This window comes from Heterocephalus glaber, unplaced genomic scaffold (genome assembly GCF_053883595.1).
Source record: "Heterocephalus glaber isolate CG9 unplaced genomic scaffold, H.glaber_assembly_v1.0 deba00001164, whole genome shotgun sequence".
NCBI lineage: Eukaryota > Metazoa > Chordata > Mammalia > Rodentia > Bathyergidae > Heterocephalus > Heterocephalus glaber.
The window spans coordinates 598,341-610,800 of NW_028258205.1; the positions used below are offsets into that span (position 1 = coordinate 598,341).

At 47.2% G+C, this 12,460-nt stretch overlaps 1 pseudogene across 1 annotated transcript; it reads right to left on the reverse strand.

Annotated features, from left to right (window-relative positions):
- Positions 1 to 578: 578 nt before the first annotated feature.
- Positions 579 to 5,683, reverse strand: LOC101722896 (melanoma-associated antigen 10-like; annotated as a pseudogene). Its single transcript, XR_015451069.1, has 3 exons — positions 4,855 to 5,683; positions 3,959 to 4,080; positions 579 to 2,077 (listed from the first exon to the last, which is right to left on the reverse strand). The product of XR_015451069.1 is annotated as a melanoma-associated antigen 10-like (transcript).
- Positions 5,684 to 12,460: the final 6,777 nt, after the last annotated feature.

Sequence of the window (12,460 nt, forward strand, 5' to 3'; positions counted from 1 at the left end):
ACTATGCTAAAAGCATCTTCTCTACCTGCTCCAGGTGGAGAGCACTCTGCTTTGTTCTGCCACCATCCAAACTGGACTTCCCAGACCCGCTTAAGGTTCTTTCAGTCCTAGGACCCACCGTCCAAGAGTCTGGCCCTGGCCACCATGCACTCTTGTTGCAATCCACTCCTACAGTAAGGAATTGCAGTTCCCCAATGCCACAAACTGCCTTGGCTCTGCACTGACACTCAGATGCACTCCCCTAGGGCCCCATCCCTCACCGTCCCTTACTTGTTCTTCAGGTCCCAGAGGATGTCAGCGTCTTCTCCACATGGTGGCTGCTCTACCATTCTACAGCAGGCTATGTCTGGCTTAGCATAGTACCGCACTGCTAACACAAGGCTCTCGCAAGAGCAAGATGCTCAAGGAAGGTTGGGGAAGAAATAAGCCCTGAGGTTTCATTTATTACAATGTAATTGTGAATTTAATAAGTAAACAACATCTAGGTATATATCTTCTAATTTTATAGAGTGATAGATAAAAAATAACAGGACTTAAAATGAATATTTTTGCTTTTTTAATAACTTTCTTCACATTTTCCAGGAAATTCCAGTTCCAATGCCATGTTATCTTATTACAAATAAGAGAGAAGGCTTCCCAAATAGATTTACATAATACCACAACTTTCTCTTAAATTTATAAACAATACAAAATATGCAACTAACAATTTATAAATTTAGGTTTTGAACTAAACCATGTAATAAAAGTAACATTTTAGGGGCCGGGGATTTAGCTCAGTGGTGCTGCCACCTGCCTCACAAACGCAAGGTCCAGAGTTCAATCACCAGTACCAAAAAAAAGAAAGGAACATTTTTGACTACAAAGAAGATAAACCCCCAAGTCATCCAAATAGAAGAGTAAGACAAGGACGACTTGCACTACATGTCCCCAAACTTGGCCTGGCTCCTCACTACACTGATCACTGATTCGGCCTCAGCTTACTTTCAGCAGAAAAAGCTGCTAGTGGCTTGCATAGGCCATGGCAGTAGCTGTGTAAATACTGCCCTGGACTCTCTCTTCTTCATCCCTCAAAGCCTCCTCATACCTGTGCCCGAAGGATTTGGGATCATTCCCACTAATACTGGCCAAAAATTCCAGAACTTTCATCTTGCTGGTTTCAGCGTGGGCCCTTGGGCCCCACATGAACTCATGTCGAGCAGGCTCACTGTTGGGCACCTGCTGGTGCACCAGGTACTGTTCCGGCACAAAATCTTCCAGAATGAGCTTCCAGGGCTCCCCATGGATAAAGTGCACCACCCCCGCCCACATTCCCATCACATTCAGGATTTGTCAAATATACTCCTCAGGGGTACAGTCGCCCTGCAGGAAGATTATGCTCAGGATGAGCACCAGCAGGCCGGTCTTGGGCAAACCCTGGACTTCACTCAACATCCCATCATAGGAGATACCGAGGGAAGTGACAAGGACATAGGAGTGGCCAGGGGGGTCCACACCTTACACATCAACTCCAAAGATCAGCTGCATGCACTCTGAGGCCTCACCAAAAACCACAGAGAAGTGCTTGTCATTTTCAATGATATTCAGAATCTCTGCCTCTGACACTTGCTCCTTCATTTGATACTTGAAGAGCAGGAAATTCACCAAATTATTTACCTTCTCATCTCTCTCATCGCTAGATAAGACCTCAGCGTCTGGCAGCACCTGTGAGGTGCTTGGATCCTCCCTACTTTGGCTAAAGGAATCCTCATCAAATGGGCTGCATGGAGCAGAGGCCAAGGTACTGAAGGAAGAACAGGCTCCCTGAGAACTCTGGGAAAAAACTGGGCTCCCAGCAACAGCAAAATCCTCCTCTGGGGAGCTCGATAACAGAGGAGAGTGAGAGAAAGAAGTGGAGGTGGAAAAGGAGGAGCAAGTGGACAAGGGTAAAGAGGAGGAGCAAGTGGAAGAGGATGACGAAGAATCTTCCTCCACATCCACAGGAACACGAGCATCAATGAGCCGCTGGGTGTCACTTTGGGTCTCAGGGTCTTCCTCAAGCATGTGGCACTGGCGCTTCCGAGCCCGAGACATGATGACTCTGGTAATGGACAGTGGGCAGGAGCTCAGTGGTGATGGGGATTCAGAGGCCCCGGGGAGAGGGTGCTGTGAGCAGCCTCGGCTGAGAACCTCCTCCTTGGCTGCTCTCACAAAGGCTGGTTACAGCTCTGCTCTTTGTGCAGTGTGGAAGACCTCAGTCTCCTGTCCTCTGGGAGGGCTTGTCCCCACGGAACCAGGGACAGAGAGTGAGACTGCTCCTCTGGGAGCAGCTGCCCACAGAGGATGAGGGTCCAGAGTACACAGCAGGGTGAGTGGAGCGAGGCACTACGAGGTCTCTTTTGTTCTGGGGCAGTGCGGCCCTTGGTACACGTTCAGGGCCGGCACCTCAGCTTGACTCCTGACGCTGACGGGGCGTCCTGGGCTGTGTGACCCGTGGGGGCTGCCTCACACCCAGACCTGCACCATCTGGCTCCTGGAGCCCCTGTAAGAGGCACGGAGAGGCCCTCAGGCTGCACTCCACAAGCACAGTCCTGGTCCCCAGGCCTCACAGGAGGGGCGGGTGGACTCTGTGAGCTCACACGTGTTTCTTCCGGGTGGAGGGTCCCCTCTCTGCTCACTCAGGGCCCTCAACTGTCCGGGGACAGGACTTGTTCCCCAGCAAGTGCAAGGGGTGCCGCACCCCTTTGTTGGCCTGCGGTAACAGGTCAGAACAAGAGGCAACTTCCCTAAGAGGGTACAAAGAGCTGTGAGGGGCTTCACATCTGGCCACATCTGCCCAGAGGAAACAGGGAGGGCGGTCAAACTCAGCGGGGTCCGTGTGCCCTGGGAGGAGGAGCCTGCTCCGTCTTCACCTGGGTGGATGGTAAACTGTGAGACTCTCCCTGGGATGACCTGAGGCTTCCTTCTTCAAAGCACAGCCCTGTCTCTGTGAGACACTCAGGGGGAGTGGGCCATGGTCCCTGGCTCTTCCCGTAGGTGACAGAAGAGATCGGCTAGGCTAGGGTCCTGTGTGGCTGGGCATGGACTTCCCTTGGCCTCATCTGCACTCCCACCAGGGCCTGGGATCCCGCTCTGCTCTCCCGAGTCCCACTCCTCCTATCTCCTTCACCTCCCTGAGGTCAATGACCTGGACCCCAGAGAGCAGCCCCACCCTCCCCGGGCTTCCCGGGAGGAGGCGGGCTCAGGGGACCTGTGTGCAGCACCCACGTCTGTGTCCGGGGCAGGGTGCCCAGGCCTCCCTTGGGGTCCTCACCTTGACCCTTGTGTCTGCTGGGCAGAGGGAGATCCCTGTGCCTGCCTGCAGACGCCCTCTCAGAGCGAGTCCCTCACCTCCCTGAGATCCCCAGGATGCTCTAAAGACGTGAGCAGGCACCCATCCTGTCACCCCTCCCTGGGGACTCCACGACAGACAGCAGGACCTGTGCCCGCCTCTCCTGTGATGAGGGAGCCCCGTGTGCTTCTGTCCTTTCTCCATCTTCCTCCTGTCGGGCCTAACCTTCCTCATCCGCACCCCACCTGAGATGAGCTGATCTCCCCTTGAGACCCAGACCTCATCCCCTGAAGACGGCCCACCTTCCTGCCCGGGGAGAGGGGAGCATGCTGACCCCAGGGGACAGGCACAGCCTATGGAGTCCTAGGTCCTGGGCTGCAGACACACTCAGTCCTCAGGAAGGGCCCATGGCTTGGGGCTGGCAGCCCCTGGGGTCCTCCGCCTGCTGACCATGTGCAGCTCCCTCTGCTGACCCACGGTCACCTCTTTGACCAAGGTCCTCGCCTCCCCGAGTCCTCCCACCCCCACCCACTTAGCAAAAATAGAGCAATCCCCATGCAGCCCCCCTTCCCAGGGTCCCTGGGTGAAAAGAGCTGACACTAGCATCTTGTAGGGGTCCCTACATTTTATGTGTGTGAGGTACCTTCATACCTTCAGCCCTCACCAAAGTTCCTCACTTTGATTTCTGGCAGATCCTGGCCTTGTGTTCTTGCTGAACAACCTTTGCTCCTCTGCTGACCTGGTGGCACTCCCCACACCAGGATGTAATGTCCCTGAGAACAAGGAGACAGCAGAGAGAGTACAGAGTTACCTAACACCCTGCATAGGGTTTCCCCACCCTAACAGAAGGAGCAGCTTCCTCGCCTTCCCTTGTCTGGATGGTGTCCGGACACTGCTGATCTGTGAACACATCCTGAAATCCAAGGCCATCACCTCCCTGTGGTCACTCTCTTCAGACCAAGGTTTCCCTCCCTGACACCAAGAGTTCCCCACCCCAGGCTGACAGCAAGGTGGAGGCGGCCCTCTGATCAAGAATGGAAGGTCACCTCAAGAGCCCTCCCCTAAGCTGTGCCCTTGAGCCCTGGAAGGAGCCCATCCCTGGGAGGCTCTGAGTCCTTCTGCCTTAGATTTTAGAGTCAGAATTAAAGACACAACTGGTTTCCAAACCGAGGCAACATGGTCCCATCCTCCCTCGCTGCACAAGTCAGGAATCACCTGCCTGGGCACCATGCACAGGGTTTTCCTAGACTCTCAGCAAGGACTGGCTTCTGCAGGGGACTCAGAGTTCTGAGTTCAAGGCCTGCTCCTCTCTGAACCAACAGTCACACCTTGTTCAGAGTCCACCTGTACAAGTTTGGGGACTGCACCTTCCGGCACTGGGCCCAGGGAGTGCCAGGCTGACAGCCAGGGCAGAGATGCTCTCTCTCCAAGATGCTCCTCTAGTAGGGGGCCCTCCTTCCTGCCTGCAGTCCTCACCTTGGTCCCCGGCAGACACAGAAGCCCAGCCCTGCTTACCCGAGTGTGCCCGGTCACACCAAGGCTCTGACCTGCAGGTTGTGCTGGGGTCTAAGGTGGGGATGACCTCCTTCCTGGACCGCTGTCCTGCCCCGACCTCAGTCTGCTGCCCGCAGACCAAGGCTGTGGCACCCAGGGACCTAAGCAAAAAGTGTTGGGGGGGGGTGGAGTTGCCTCACAAGTCAGCCCTGGGGCCAACGCTGACAACAGAAGCAAGGAGGCATTATTGTAGGACCCTGCAGCTGGGGAGGGGCTTCCTCACTCTGCCCTCAGCGTCTCACCTCGACCTAACAGAGCCTGGGCCCTCTCAGCTCCCCCATCTCACCCCTGGACCCCAGAACAGGGCCGTAACTCTCTCAGGTCCCAGGGAGGCGAAGAGGGCGCTCAGCTGAGAGCTCTGCACTGGACTGTGCAGCGCTGACAAGGGTGGCTGATCTGGGGTACTGGGGGACCCTCTCTGCCTGGGCAGGCTTCCTCTGTCCTCCCACAGCCCTCACCTCGACCTAAGTGAGCCAGGTGCTATCTGCTCCCCAGATTTGCAGCACGGACCCCAGAGAAGACTCTGACTCCCCTGTCAGGTCACAGAGAGGCGAACGGGGGCGCTCTCCTGAGACTTCCGCCCCTCTCCCTGAAGGGCAGGAAGTAGCTGCTTTCTAGAATGTTCCAGGACCTTCTCTCTGGACGCGGGTTTGACAGGCCCCTCGGCCCGCACCTTCACCTAACTGAGCCCGGGCCTCTCTCCTCCCGCCTGGAGCCTCGGGGCTCGGCTTTGACTGCAAGCTGTTCGAGGCAGCAAATCCCGACACACACCCCACACACCCCCCACACACACCCCACCCCCTGATTTCTCCCGAGGATACAGTGCTGACAACACGTTTAAATCTGGATCGTTCCTGGTCCCTGTCTGCAGAGTGGGGCTTCTTCACTCCCGGCAACTGGTCACTCCGCACCCTTCACCTGAAGTGAGGAACTCAGAGCACGACCTGTCTGGTCTCTGGCTGCACTGGAAGGAGTAGGGAGGTCGCATCCGGGAACTTTCCCAGGGTCTCCCAGGGTTACCTGAAGGAAGGGACAGGGATTCTGGGGGTTCCGTTCTGCCTCCGTAAGAGTCACCACTTCAGTTCCGGGCAGAGTCCGAGCCTCTGTCCCCTACAGACCCAACTCTGTTCCCTTCAGACCAAGGGTCTGACTCCCAAGGTCTCCTAGGTGGAAAGGGGTCTTGACTGAAAATCCTTCCCTGGGGCGCACGGCTGACAAGTGAGGGAGATCTGAATTGTTTGTGGACTTTCTCTTATGGTTGTAGCTTCTGCATTCCACCCACAGCCCTTTACATTGACTCCCAAACAGAGGCCAGGGCCTCTCTGCCCTCATCTAAAGCCTGGAACCCAGAACAAATCCGTCACATTGATCTGACCCCAAGAGTGAGGAGTCAGTGGAGATCACATCAGGCGATGTGCGCAGGGTCTGACTGCACGAGTAGAACTAGGAGGTCCCCTCTGTCCTTCCTGGGGGTCTCGCCTTGGTTCCCAGCAGCCCCTGGACCCTGCCCTGACCACCTCAGTCAGCTTCCCTCCATCTCCAGGAGTCCCCACACAGGGGCAGCCATGTTATGAGAGGGGCGTGGTCAGGCTGACACGGCTGCTCCGGGTCTGCAGCGCTGGCTTTCGGAGCTAGGCTGAGGAGTCCAGGGTTTTGGTGACCTCATCAAGGACAGCCATGTCTTCATATGAGGTCTCTTCCCAAGCCAGAGGCAGACTTCTCCACCCTTTCCTTCTGAAAAATTGATGTTGAGTGGGAAGAGGGTGAGCAGCAGCAGGAGATTGGGACGAGCCCAGCATCTGTGAAGTTTTGTTTTGTTTTGTGTTTTGTATTGTCTTGTCTTGAGACAGGGTCTCTCTCTAATTCAGGCTGGCCTTGAACTCACTATGTAGCCCAGGCTGGCCTCAAACTCATGGTGATCCTCCTGCCTCAGCCTCCCGAGTGTGCTGTGATTACAGGCATCCGCCACCATGCCTAGCCCGGGCTTCTGTGAATTGATCTAACTTTTCACAGTCCAGAGTATGATTTTCATTTTTAATGCTCATTAGAGTCAGGAAGCTATGCAACCTCTCTACCAAATGCCTGTGTGGACTTTATCAATAGACAGAGAAAGTGTCAAAAGTGTCCAAGGAGACTATACTTCTATGTAGGCACGCAGTCCTATGTGCCGTTGTACACCTGCATATACACCACTACATATGTGGAAAAGAGATGTGTTTTAAGTATACATTTATACAAATACATTTGCACATGCATGTATGTAGGCTACCTATGCTTATTTGATTAAACAATACCTACTGTCACTATGCACGGTTCCCTTTTTTACTGCTACTGTATTTCTAGTACATTCTTTGTATGTCATTACAATCGTGACCGTTGTGAAAGCCGGTCCTCACCCACTAGGGTGGTTTCAGGTGCTTATTATCTCAGCCTCTCCACCCATGCTGTCTCCATTTTCCTGCTGTCCCAGTGTTACCCTGGGCTATCGGCAGGCCTCAGCCTCCGTCACTTCCCTGCCCCTGCCCAACACAAGCACCAGTTCAGCAGTCTTCAGTCTCCCCCAGGCCTTCCTCAGAAAAAATGTTGTTTACATTGAATCTCCGAGGTATGCCTGGCTTTTCTCTCTCTTTTCTCTTGATTTCCGTGGTTAAGTCAGAAAGCACAAGACAGCAGGCCACGTTTGTTTGTTCTTATGGCAGCTACAGGTAAGGCATGGAGTAATAAAGAATGTAAGGAGAACTGAGAGTTTTACATCATTCTGTTCCTCATCAATAAATATGGCATGCTGCTCTATTTTTTTCACACTTCTTTTACCTGAATCTGTCAGTACAGTTTTACAGCTGTCTCTATAAAGATCTCACATATTTTTGTTAGGCTTTTTTTTACATATTTCCAGGATTTAGTTGCTATTTAAATGCCATATTGTCTATTACTTGCTCAAGACAGTGCTTTTTGCAAAGATTTCAATTTGCTACAGCAATCACCTGGCAACTTGGTTCTGAAATCTCATTCACTTAAATATTCCATACCTGTTACTTTGAATTTTCAAGATATGTGATGGTATTGTCACCAAACATTACTTTCTCTCAATATTATTACCCCTCACTTATTTTGATATCCATAGCTTTGTCTTTGTGTCACAATGCTGGATTGAGCTCAGCGGTTTTGCCGCCTGCTGCACAAGGGCAGGGACCCAAGTCCGATCCTTGGTACCAAAAAAAAAAGAAAAGAAAAGAAAAGAAATACATATGATAACATATTTTATGTAGTCTTCTTCCTAACTTTAACCATAATTCTTCTAACATTCCATTTGTGTCTGTTTGCTACCAATTTGGGGAAATGGAAATTTCCTTTCTATACTAGTTGAATAAATGTTCTTAGCATGAACTCATTTTGAACTTCCTTCAGAAGCTTATTCTATACCCATTGACATGATCAAATATTTTCTCTGTAAAGAATTAAAATGGAAATGTTTTTTCCTAATGTTAAATTGTATTTTCATTGTTTTGAACAATCTTATTTGTTCAAATATCCCTACTCTGTTAGACATGGTTCTATTTATGTGAGATATTTGCTGCTACATGAGAGAGCTGGCCTCCAGTGTACTTATCCTGGAGAGTGCTAATCTGGTTTATGACTCTGGGAGGGCTAGTCTGGGACAGTGTGTTGAACCCATGCCAGTTCTGCAGACTGTGGAAGGGTTGACATCACGTGATGTCTATTTTCCTCTGACCACTGGTGGAACTGGTCTTCCAAACAATCTTGTCCTGGTACATCTGCGGGTGGCTTAAGCTCTGAATGCGGTTTGACTTCCTGCAGTGTAATCAATGTTTTCTTTGTCTTTTTAGGCCAGTTGGATAATTTATTAATTTTATTGCTAAAAAGTGGTCATTGTCACATAGGAACTGTACATTTCACCAGTAATGTCATCGTGTTTGTAACAGAAACATTTTATTACAGAAAGTCTCAAACATATACTGAGATTAGTATAATGAACACAGTGTACCCACCAGTCAAAATCAGCAATGTTAAACATAGGGCAAATCTAGTACCAGTTATACCCCCTGCTACTACATCTCAGCCACTAGAATAACATGGAAAATATCCATTCATGAATATTCAATATGCAGTTCTAAAAGATAAGAATTTTTAAAATAAAATATAAACCCAACATATTATCATTTTTAAAAAGTAAATAAATGATCATAAAATGATAATGTGTAAAATGGTTACACATTTTACACTGGTAGATTTTATTTTTAAACAAGTTGTTTGTTGGAATGAATATCAAACTATGGTCTATATCTAGGAATTTTTTGTTATGCCTCTTAACTCTTTGTTTGTAAATTTCTGTGCCAATGTCATGTATACATGACCTCTTTTTCCCAGTGATTGTTTTTTGTTGTTGAAAAAAGATAAGTCTTGTGTCCTCTCTGGTTCTCATTTTCTGACTCTTGCTGAAAGCAACACCATGGTGTCTTTTTTTTTGTACCAGGGATCAAACTCAGGACCTTGTGCTTTCGAGGCGGGCAGCAGCACCACTGAGCTAAATCCCCAGCCCTAGCGTGGTGTCTTTTAACATACTCTTTGTCTTTAATTTCTAGGGCTTCATGATTGTGTTAGTCAGCTTTTCATCAGTGTCACAAAAAACACCTGAGAATAACTCTTTACAGGGGGAAGACTTGTTTTGGCTCACAGTTTCAGAAGTTTCCGTCCATAATTGGCTGACTCCATTATTTTGGGGCCTGTGGCAAGGCAAAAACATCAAGGCATGGAAGAAGAAAACTGCTCGCTCGATTTCAGCCAGAAAGAAGAGAAAGAGTGAGAGCACAGAAGGAACCAGGAACAAAAAAAAACCTTTCAAACCACAGCCCCGGTGATCTGCCTCATCCAATTAGGCCCCAGCTGTCAATATGCCCATGGAGCTATGAAGTCATTGATCCATTGTTGAAGTGAGAGCTCTCATATTTATATCACTTCCCAAAAGTCCACCAGCTGGCAGCCAACCCAATGAGCCTTTTGGGGGAAAGTCTTGGGGCCAACCATAACAATGATGTTCCAGATTCATCTTTCATGTGAACTATTCCAGTCTTAAATTCAACTATTTCTCCATGTCTCCAAAGAGGTCTTATTTCTTCTATTGAGGAATGACCATATAGAAATCTACATTTGGATGCTACTGGCTTTCTCTGTCAACTGTGCCAGGAACATATGAGAGAGAGGAGAGAGAGAGAGAGAGAGAGAGAGAGAGAGAGAGAGAGAGAGAGAGAGAGAGAGAGAGAGAGAGAGAGAGAGAATATGTATATACACTTCAGGAAAAGAAAACTTGTATACACATTTTAATACTAAATTTATTGAGACTTCATGAAATTAATACAAGTTACCTTTGGCCTCTACAATTACAAGAGGTGCTCACAGTGGTGGCCATTGGCTTCCAAACACTTAGTAAGGTGAACTGCGGCTTGGGTAGCCTTGGTCATTGAGAAGGATTAAAACGTATAATAGGCAATGTGAAATAGGAAGAAAAGGGGCAGGAAGTGGGAGGAGTAGGGGAAAGGAAAGAAGGGAATGGAATTAATATGAGAAAATGGAAAAATGGAAACAAAGTCTTTGTAAATAGGGAGGGATGGAGGGGTTGAAGGGAGGGCTGGGCAAGGGTGAAAAATAAGAACCAAGAGAGACTATGGAAAGGTGCAAATTTCCAATGATGAATGTCATTCTATTGTATCCCTAAAATGTACCAGTGATTAGAATGAATAATCGATAATGCAAAATAGGAAGAAAAGGTCCAAAGGGGTAGGGGTAGTGGGAGGGGCAGGGGAAAGGAAAGAAGGGAAAGGAAAAATGACGAGAAATGGAAAAAATGGAAATAAAGTCTTTGTAAATAGGGAAGGTGGAGGGGGTGAAGGGAGGGCTAGGAATGGGGAAAAAATAAGGACCAAGATGCATTATGTAAAGGTACAATTCCCAATGAGAAATGTAATTGTGTTGTATACCTACAATGTACCAATAAAAGAATTTAAGGTTAAAAAAAAAGAGAGATTGCTGCACATGCATTTTCAATTTCTTCTCTAAGGGCTGGAAGCATAGTGGGCTTTCTGCAATATATAACATCCTCTAGGTTCATCCATATGAGGGTAACACCATCTGCTGAAAAAATATCATACTATTTTTCTTTTCCAGATGTGTGTATACATTTTGTTGGCAGACTCCATGTATTTGATTGCTATGTAACTGGTGAGGGACTATAAGTAACAACACCAGTAGCAGCAAACATAACTGGCACTACGAACTAGGTTTCTAAAACTATCATCCCATAAAAAGAAATAGGGATCCTCACACAAAAGGTTGAATTTTGGACCAGTGCATGAAATGAGCCTGGAGCATTTTGTAGTGTGGAAAGTCTGGTCTGAAAAACTTAAGGAACACCATGAGTGTCACATTCAACAAAATCCATGCTATGGGAAGCTAGGCTGAACACAAGACCTCCTTATTTTTTTAATTGCAAGGAAAAAAGTGAGGAAAGGAGAAATTAAAGATTGAAACTGTAAGAAAGAACACAAATAACTGCAATCATAAGGTCACACCGAACACTGATTCAGAGAAACTCATTTTTTAAAAATATGTATGGCAGATAAACCTGAAAAATAGTTAAGATTATCTAAATTTTGATGAACTATAATTACATTGGATTTACATATTTTTATAAAAAAGTTGTTATCTTTTATGAACAGAATATGAAATACTTAGAAATTACATATTATATATTGAGTGTACTTCAAATTATTACAGAAGCAAGATATGCTAGTAGGTGAGAATTTCTGTATTACAAAACTTTTATTCTTTTCATTATTTATTATGTCAGGAACATATAATATTTTATTATCAATATTTTTTCACATGTAGCTCAGTTTTAGAGCAATTGTCTAGCATGTGTGAAGTCCTAGGTTGATGCCTAGTACCCTAAAACATATATATATAATATATACATATATATCATATATATATATATATTTCAATTTGAAATTGTGAGATTGAGCACAAAGGTTCATTCAAACAATAGGTAGTGAAACTACATTGAAAATTCAAGCCATCATGAAATGTTTTAGGACAAGGCATTTTGGGAGGCTAGTTTTACCACATGGTCAAGGAGAGACAAATTACCATCTTATCTAAGCTCTTCCAAAGCATACAAAAGATGGGGAATTATTCAACACATTTTTCCAGGCTAGTGCTTACTGATTTCAATATCAGACGAGAACACCCCTTGAAAATAACACTTAAGCCAAGCTCTCTCACAGCAGCAAATATTCTAAATAATTTAATAGCATATTCAACATAGCAGTAAATTAAATGAACAAACAGTTTGTGTTCAAGGAATAAAAATATAATTTAGTGTTAGAAAATGCTTTCAATTTTCATACCCCATTTACAAATTAGAGAAGCAAAAACACTTGATCATGTCAATGGCATCATAAAAGCTATCCAAAGAACTTCAACACAAGTTTGAATTAAAAATAAACTAACAGTAGAATATAACTTCCACTTCCTAAAATCTATACCAAACATGTAAAATATCAGAAAGAACACCATGAATTC